The following is a 9,771-nucleotide window of genomic DNA, read 5'->3' on the forward strand; positions in this document are numbered from 1 at the left end:
ATTGTAGCTACGTTAACCCAACACCTAGTGTTCTCCTCCAATCCCAGTGTAACCTGAACTAGATTGTAGCTACGTTAACCCAACACCCGAGTGTTCTCCTCCAATCCAAGTAACCTGGAACTAGACTGTAGCTAGGGTTAACCCAACACCTAGTGTTCTCCTCAATCCTAGGTGACCTGAACTAGATTGTAGCTACTGCTAACCCAGCACCTAGTGCTCCTCCTCTCAATCCCAGTAACCTGAACCAGATTGTAGCTACGTTAACCCAACACCTAGTGCTCCTCCTCAATCCCAGTAACCTGAACTAGATTGTAGCTACGTTAACCCAACACCTAGTGTTCCCTCCTCAATCCCAGTAACCTGAACTGGGTTGCAGCCGGGCTAACCCAACACCTAGCGTTCTCCTCAATCCCAGTGCAACCTGAACCAGATTGTAGCCACGTTAACCCAACACCTGGTGTATCTGATGCCCAACACCATCACCTGTTACCAGACTGACACCCATTATCCGTTACCAGACTGACACCCACATCCGGCTACCAGACTGACACCGACTCACCTGTTACCAGACTGACACCCATCACCTGTTACCAGACTGACACCCATCACCTGTTACCAGACTGACACCCATCACCTGTTACCAGACTGACACCCATTATCAGACTGACACCCATTATCCGCTACCAGACTGACACTCATTATCCGTTACCAGACTGACACCCATCACCTGTTACCAGACTGACACCGATCACCTGTTACCAGACTGACACCCATCACCTGTTACCAGAATGACACCCATTATCAGACTGACACCCATTATCCGTTACCAGACTGACACCCATCACCTGTTACCAGACTGACACCGATCACCTGTTACCAGACTGACACCGATCACCTGTTACCAGACTGACACCCATTATCAGACTGACACCCATTATCCGTTACCAGACTGACACCCATTACCTGTTTCCAGACTGACACCCATTATCAGACTGACACCCATTATCAGACTGGACACCCATCACCTGTTACCAGACTGACACCCATCACCTGTTACCAGACTGACACGCATCACCTGTTACCAGACTGACACCCATCACCTGTTACCAGACTGACACCCATCACCTGTTACCAGACTGACACCCATCACCTGTTACCAGACTGGACACCCATCACCTGTTACCAGACTGACACCCATTGCCTGTTACCAGACTGACACCAGTCATCTGTTACCAGACTGACACCCGTCACCTGTTACCAGACTGACACCGATCACCTGTTACCAGACTGACACCAATCACCTGACACCGATCACCTGTTACCAGACTGACACCCATCACCTGTTACCAGACTGACATTCCATCACCTGTTACCAGACTGACACCCATCACCTGTTACCAGACTGACACCAGTCATCTGTTACCAGACTGACACCCGTCACCTGTTACCAGACTGACACCGATCACCTGTTACCAGACTGACACCAATCACCTGACACCGATCACCTGTTACCAGACTGACACGATCACCTGTTACAGACTGACACCCATCACCCGTTATCAGACTGACACCCATCACCTGTTACTACACTGACACCCATCATCTGTTACTACACTGACACCCATCACCTGTTACCAGACTGACACCCAATACCTGTTACCAGACTGACACCCATCACCTGTTACCAGACTGACACCCATCGCCTGTTACCAGACTGATACCAGTCACCTGTTGCCAGACTGACACCCATTATCGGGCAGGCACCCATTGTCTGTTACCAGACTGACACCTTATCACCTGTTGCCAGACTGACACCCATTATCAGACTGACACCCATTATCTGTTACCAGACTGGCTTTTCCCATCACCTGTTACCAGACTGACACCCATTATCTGTTACCAGACTGACACCCATCACTGTTACCAGACTGACACCCATCACCTGTTACCAGACTGACACCCATCATCTGTTACTACACTGACACCCATCACCTGTTACCAGGCTGACCCCCATTATCAGACTGACACCCATTATCCGTTACCAGACTGACACCCATTATCCGTTGCAGACTGACACCCCATCACCTGTTTCCAGACTGACACCCATTATCTGTTACCAGACTGACACCCATCACCTGTTACCAGACTGACACCCATCATCTGTTACTACACTGACACCCATCACCTGTTACCAGACTGACACCCATTATCAGACTGACACCCATTATCCGTTACCAGACTGACACCCATTATCCGTTACCAGACTGACACCCATTATCCGTTACCAGACTGACACCCATTATCCGTTACCAGACTGACACCCATCACCTGTTACTACACTGATACCCATCACCTGTTACCAGACTGACACCCATCATCTGTTACCAGACTGACACCCATCATCTGTTACTACACTGACACCCATCAGCTGTTACCAGACTGACACCCATCAGCTGTTACCAGACTGACACCCATCGCCTGTTACCAGACTGACAGACAGACTATGTGTAGACCATGAATCTGATGCTGTCTCAGTATGTGTAGACCATGTATCTAATGCTGTCTCGGTATGTGTAGACCATGTATCTGATGCTGTCTCAGTATGTGTAGACCATGTATCTGATGCTGTCTCAGTATGTGTAGACCATGTATCTGATGCTGTCTCAGTATGTGTAGACCATGTATCTGATGCTGTCTCAGTATGTGCAGACCATGTATCTAATGCTGTCTCAGTATGTGTAGACCATGTATCTGATGCTGTCTCAGTATGTGTAGACCATGTATCTGATGCTCTCAGTATGTGTAGACCATGAATCTGATGCTCTCAGTATGTGTAGACCATGTATCTGATGCTGTCTCAGTGTGTGTAGACCATGTATCTGATGCTGTCTCAGTATGTGTAGACCATGAATCTGATGCTCTCAGTATGTGTAGACCATGTATCTGATGCTGTCTCAGTATGTAGACCATGTATCTGATGCTGTCTCAGTATGTAGACCATGTATCTGATGCTGTCTCAGTATGTGTAGACCATGTATCTGATGCTGTCTCAGTATGTATAGACCATGTATCTGATGCTGTCTCAGTGTGTGTAGACCATGTATCTGATGCTGTCTCAGTATGTGTAGACCATGAATCTGATGCTGTCTTAGTATGTGTAGATCATGTATCTGATGCTGTCTCAGTATGTGTAGATCATGTATCTGATGCTGTCTCAGTATGTGTATACCATGTCTCTGATGCTGTCTCAGTATGTGTAGACCATGTATCTGATGCTGTCTCAGTATGTGTAGACCATGTCTCTGATGCTGTCTCAGTATGTGTAGACCATGTATCTGATGCTGTCTCAGTATGTGTAGACCATGTATCTGATGCTGTCTCAGTGTGTGTAGACCATGTATCTGATGCTGTCTCAGTATGTATAGACCATGTATCTGATGCTGTCTCCAGTATGTGTAGACCATGTATCTGATGCTGTCTCAGTATGTAGACCATGTATCTGATGCTGTCTCAGTATGTATAGACCATGTATCTGATGCTGTCTCAGTATGTGTAGACCATGTATCTGATGCTGTCTCAGTATGTAGACCATGTATCTGATGCTGTCTCAGTATGTGTAGACCATGTATCTGATGCTGTCTCAGTGTCAATAGACCATGTATCTGATGCTGTCTGGACAGTGAAACAGCACCTCTCTGTCTCAGTATGTGTAGACCATGTATCTGATGCTGTCTCAGTATGTGTAGACCATGTATCTGATGCTGTCTGGACAGTGAAACAGCATCTCTTTGTCTCAGTGTGTGTAGACCATGTATCTGATGCTGTCTCAGTATGTGTAGACCATGTATCTGATGCTGTCTCAGTATGTGTAGACCATGTATCTGATGCTGTCTCAGTATGTGTAGACCATGTATCTGATGCTGTCTCAGTAATGTGTAGACCATGTATCTGATGCTGTCTCAGTATGTGTAGACCATGTATCTGATGCTGTCTGGACAGTGAAACAGCACCCTCTCTGTCTCAGTATGTGTAGACCATGTCTCTGATGCTATCTCAGTATGTGTAGACCATGTATCTGATGCTGTCTCAGTATGTGTAGACCATGTATCTGATGCTGTCTGGACAGTGAATTAGCACCTCTCTGTCTCAGTATGTGTAGACCATGTATCTGATGCTGTTGCTGCTGATGTTGATGGCTGTAGTGTTTGATTGATTGCTACCTGCCGCCTCTACGCTCTAACCACTAGGCTACCTGCCGCCTCTACGCCTCTAACCACTAGGCTGCCTGCCGCCTGACGCTCTAACCACTAGGCTACCTGCCGCCTCTACGCTCTAACCACTAGGCTACCTGCCGCCTCTGCGCTCTAACCACTAGGCTACCTGCCGCCTCTACGCTCTAACCACCAGGCTACCCTGCCGCCTCTACGCTCTAACCACTAGGCTGCCTGCCACCTCTACGCTCTAACCACTAGGCTACCCCTGTCACCTCTACACTCTAACCACTAGGCTACCCTGTCACCTCTACACTCTAACCACTAGACTACCTGCCACCTCTACGCTCTAACCACTAGGCTACCTGCAGCCTCTGCGCTCCTAACCACTAGGCTACCTGCCGCCTCTGCGCTCTAACCACTAGACTACCTGCCGCCTCTGCGCTCTAACCACTAGACTACCTGCCGCCTCCCACGCTCTAACCACTAGGCTACCCTGCAGCCTCTACACTCTAGCCACTAGGCTACCCTGCCACCTCTACACTCCTAACCCACTAGGCTGCCCTGCAGCCTCTGCGCTCTAACCACTAGGCTACCTGCCGCCTCCACGCTCTAACCACTGGGCCTGCCGCCTCTGCACTCTAACCCTGGGCTGCCCTGCAGCCTCTACACTCTAACCACTAGGCTACCCCCTGCCTCCTCTACACTCTAACCACTAGGCTACCCTGCCACCACTCTGCACTCTAACCACTAGGCTACCTGTCATCTCTACACTCTAACCACTAGGCTACCCTGTCATCTCTACACTCTAACCACTAGGCTACCCTGTCACCTCTGCCTCTGGCCACTAGGCTGCCCTGCCACCTCTGCACTCTAACCACTAGGCTACCCTGTCACCTCTACACTCTAACCACTAGGCTACCTGCCACCTCTACACTCTAACCACTAGGCTACCCTGTCATCTCTACACTCTAACCACTAGGCTACCTGTCACCTCTACACTCTAACCACTAGGCTACCCTGCCACCTCTACACTCTAACCACTAGGCTGCCTGTCACCTCTGCACTCTAACCACTAGGCTACCCTGCCACCTCTGCACTCTAACCACTAGGCTGCCCTGTCACCTCTACACTCTAACCACTAGGCTACCTGCCTCTACACTCTAACCACTAGGCTACCCTGTCACCTCTGCACTCTAACCACTAGGCTACCCTGTCACCTCTACACTCAACACTAGGCTACCCTGCTGCCTCTACACTCTAACCACTAGGCTACCCTGTCACCTCTACACTCTAACCACTAGGCTGCCCTGTCACCTCACACTCTAACCACTAGGCTGCCCTGTCACCTCTACACTCTAACCACTGGGCTGCCCTGCCTCTGCACTCCAGCCACTAGGCTACCCCGGTACAATACATTCGTTATTTGCTTTGTGGACTTCATCGGACAGATTGTTGTTCTTCGGTTTTTGTGATGAAACAGAAGGTGTGGTTAATTTATTCTGCCGCTGTGTGGCTGTTGTCTTTTTAGTTTGTATATCAAGGTCTTATTGTATGTCACAGTCGCGTATGAACCAATGGGTTATAAAGCAAACAACACAAATATCACTACATTGGTTATTATAATGGATTTGTTTTACTGGCCTTGTTTGCTGAGTGATAATACCCACTAGCACTGCTTCTAGTTCTAAAAAAGTCTGGGTCTGTTGAGTGTGGCTGATGTACAGTGGGGCAAAAAAGTATTTAGTCAGTCACCAATTGTGCAAGTTCTCCCACTTAAAAGATGAGAGAGGCCTGTAATTTTCATCATAGGTACACTTCAACTATGACAGACAAAATGAGGGGGAAAAATCAGAAATCACATTGTAGGATTCTTTATGAATTTATTTTGCAAATTATGGTGGAAAATAAGTATTATTACAGGCCTCTCATGTATTATTTTTAAGTGGGAGAACTTTCTGGTAGCTGACTAAATACTTTTTTGCCCACTGTGCATATAGTTACCAGCAGACCCAGAGTACTCACCCATGCTGGTGGGAAGATATCCTCATTGTTGATCTGAACCTCGATCCAGTCCATCAGCAAGTTCATGTACTTGGGAGCCGGTAGAGCCGTTGGTTTCTTGTACTTGTGATCGTCCTGCCATCGGTACTCCTTGAGGACCTCCCGGACATGACCGGACAACTCTTCTCCGTGCAGAACTCACCGTCCGTAGATGAGGTTTATCCTGTTGAAGAAGTCAACTACGTGCATGGCCACCCAGTCGTTCAGATCCTCCCGTGGAGCAGGCTACCGCCGCCCGTGGTCAGCCCGGGCTCAGCGACGCCTGGGCCTTTTTATGCAGCTCGAAACGCTGCGTCCCGGCTCAAACTTGCGCTTGGGCGGAGAGGTCTTGTCCTTGTTGAAGACCTGCTTCGGGGCGATGGACATGTTGCCGGGGACGTGGGGAAGTGGGGCGAAGGCTGGGGCGAGGGGGGAGAGGAGGTTCCCGGGGACGAGGACCGGGGGTGAGAGGTTCAGGGACGAGGACCGGGGAGCGGAGAAGGGGAAAGCAGAGATTTGTCCAGCCGGCCGAGAGTGAGGGTTGGGAGACCCAGGAAGGAACCAGCGGTGCCAATAGTCTGTTCTGGAGGGGCAGGAAGTACAGGAGGAGGAGGAGGAGGGAGCAGGTGAGATGAGGATACAGCAGGGAGTGGCGTTTGCTGTTTGGAGTGCCGCATCAGAGACATCTTTTTCTGTGAGAAGCAGAGAAGAGAAAAGAACACGGATTAGACATCACGTTAGCGTTTGACATTATAGTTATTTTGGTTGATGATCTTATCCCCAATTGTAGTGTTTTGTGTAACGAGTATAGACACGTCCGTCCCCCTCGCCATGGCGTCACCGGTGAAACACCACTAGCGCGCACCTGGCTAACTAGCTAGCCATTTCATGACTACATTTGCCAAAACTTTAAATGACAAAGATCATGATTGAGTGTTGGACAGGAGTTGAACAGGAGTTGAACAAGAGTTAGACAAAGGAGTTGACAGACAGGGTGTTGACAGACAGGGTGTTGACAGACAGAGTGTTGACAAAGGCAGGGAGTGTTGAACAAAGTGTTGACAGACGGGGTGTTGAACAAGGTGTTGACAGACAGGGTGTTGACAGACAGGGTGTTGATAGACAGGGTGTTGACAGACAGGGTGTTGAACAAGTGTTGACAGACAGGGTGTTGACAGACAGGGTGTTGACAGACAGGGTGTTGAACAAGGTGTTGACAGACAGGGTGTTGAACAAGGTGTTGAACAAGGTGTTGACTGGACAGGGTGTTGACAGACAGGGTGTTGACAGACAGGGTGTTGAACAAGGTGTTGACAGACAGGGTGTTGACAGACAGGGTGTTGACAGACAGGGTGTTGGGTGCTGGCTACTGCCCCTTCCGTCTTCAAGAGAGTTTAGAGTTGCACCCTTCTGAAAAAACCTACACTCGATCCCTCCGATGTCAACAACTACAGACCAGTATCCCTTCTTTCTTTTTCTCTCCAAAACTCTTGAACGTGCCGTCCTTGGCCAGCTCTCCCGCTATCTCTCTCTGAATGACCTTCTCGATCCAAATCAGTCAGGTTTCAAGACTAGTCATTCAACTGAGACTGCTCTTCTCTGTATCACGGAGGCGCTGCACCGCTAAAGCTAACTCTCTCTCCTCTGCTCTCATCCTTCTAGACCTATCGGCTGCCTTCGATACTGTGAACCATCAGATCCTCCTCTCCACCCTCTCCGGGTTGGGCATCCGAGGCGCGGCCCACGCTTGGATTGCGTCCTACCTGACAGGTCGCTCCTACCAGGTGGCGTGGCGAGAATCTGTCTCCCCTCACCACGCTCTCACCACTGGTGTCCCCCAGGGCTCTGTTCTAGGCCCCTCTCTATTCTCGCTATACACCAAGTCACTTGGCTCTGTCATAACCTCACATGGTCTCTCCTATCATTGCTATGCAGACGACACACACAATTAATCTTCTCCTTTCCCCTTCTGATGACCAGGTGGCGATCGCATCTCTGCATGTCTGGCAGACATATCAGTGTGGATGACGGATCACCACCTCAAGCTGAACCTCGGCAAGGACGGAGCTGCTCTTCCTCCCGGGAAGGACTGCCCCGTTCCATGATCTCGCCATCACGGTTGACAACTCCAATGTGTCCTCCTCCCAGAGCGCTAAGAACCTTGGCGTGATCCTGGACAACACCCTGTCGTTCTCAACTAACATCAAGGCGGTGGCCCGTTCCTGTAGGTTCATGCTCTACAACATCCGCAGAGTCGACCCTGCCTCACACAGGAAGCGGCGCAGGTCCTAATCCAGGCACTTGTCATCTCCCCGTCTGGATTACTGCAACTCGCTGTTGGCTGGGCTCCCTGCCTGTGCCATTAAACCCTACAACTCATCCAGAACGCTGCAGCCCGTCTGGTGGTCAACCTTCCCAAGTTCTCTCACGTCACCCCGCTCCTCCGCTCTCTCCACTGGCTTCCAGTTGAAGCCGCATCCGCTACAAGACCATGGTGCTTGCCCCTGCGGAGCTGTGAGGGGAACGCACCTCAGTACCTCCAGGCTCTGATCAGGCCCTACACCCAAACAAGGGGCACTGCGTTCATAATATAATAATAATAATATATGCCATTTAGCAGACGCTTTTATCCAAAGCGAGCTTACAGTCATGTGCATACATTCTACGTATGGGTGGTCCCGGGAATCAGACCCACTACCCTGGCGTTACAAGCGCCATGCTCTACCAACTGAGCTACCAGAAGGACCACCTCTGGCCTGCTCGCCTCCCTACCACTGAGGAAGTACAGTTCCGCTCAGCCCAGTCAAAACTGTTCGCTGCTCTGGCCCCAATGGTGGAACAAACTCCCTCACGATGCCACGCCAGGACAGCGGAGGTCAAACACCACCTTCCGGAGACACCTGAAACCCCACCTCTTTAAGGAATACCTAGGATAGGATAAGTAATCCTTCTCACCCCTTTAAGATTTAGATGCACTATTGTAAAGTGACTGTTCTACTGATGTCATAAGGTGAATGCACCAATTTGTGTCGCTCTGGATAAGAGCGTCTGCTAAATGACTTAAATGTAAATGTTAAATGTGTTGACAGACAGGGTGTTGACAGACAGGTGTTGACAGACAGGGTGTTGACAGACAGGGTGTTGAACAAGGTGTTGACAGACAGGGTGTTGACAGACAGGGTGTTGACAGACAGGGTGTTGAACAAGGTGTTGACAGACAGGGTGTTGACAGACAGGTGTTGACAGACAGGGTGTTGAACAAGGTGTTGACAGACAGGGTGTTGACAGACAGGGTGTTGACAGACAGGGTGTTGAACAAGGTGTTGAACAAGGTGTTGACAGACAGGGTGTTGACAGACAGGGTGTTGACAGACAGGGTGTTGACAGACAGGGTGTTGAACAAGGTGTTGACAGATAGGGTGTTGACAGACAGGGTGTTGAACAAGGTGTTGACAGACAGGGTGTTGACAGACAGGGTGTTGACAGACAGGGTGTTGACAGACAGGGTGTTGAACAA

General features: G+C 49.9%; 1 pseudogene; it reads right to left on the reverse strand.

Annotated features, from left to right (window-relative positions):
* Positions 1–6,236: 6,236 nt before the first annotated feature.
* Positions 6,237–6,641, reverse strand: LOC127922937 (MOB kinase activator 3B-like; annotated as a pseudogene).
* Between the last annotated feature and the right edge of the window lie 3,130 nt (positions 6,642–9,771).

Source organism: Oncorhynchus keta, unplaced genomic scaffold (assembly GCF_023373465.1).
Source record: "Oncorhynchus keta strain PuntledgeMale-10-30-2019 unplaced genomic scaffold, Oket_V2 Un_contig_27748_pilon_pilon, whole genome shotgun sequence".
Classification (NCBI taxonomy): domain Eukaryota; kingdom Metazoa; phylum Chordata; class Actinopteri; order Salmoniformes; family Salmonidae; genus Oncorhynchus; species Oncorhynchus keta.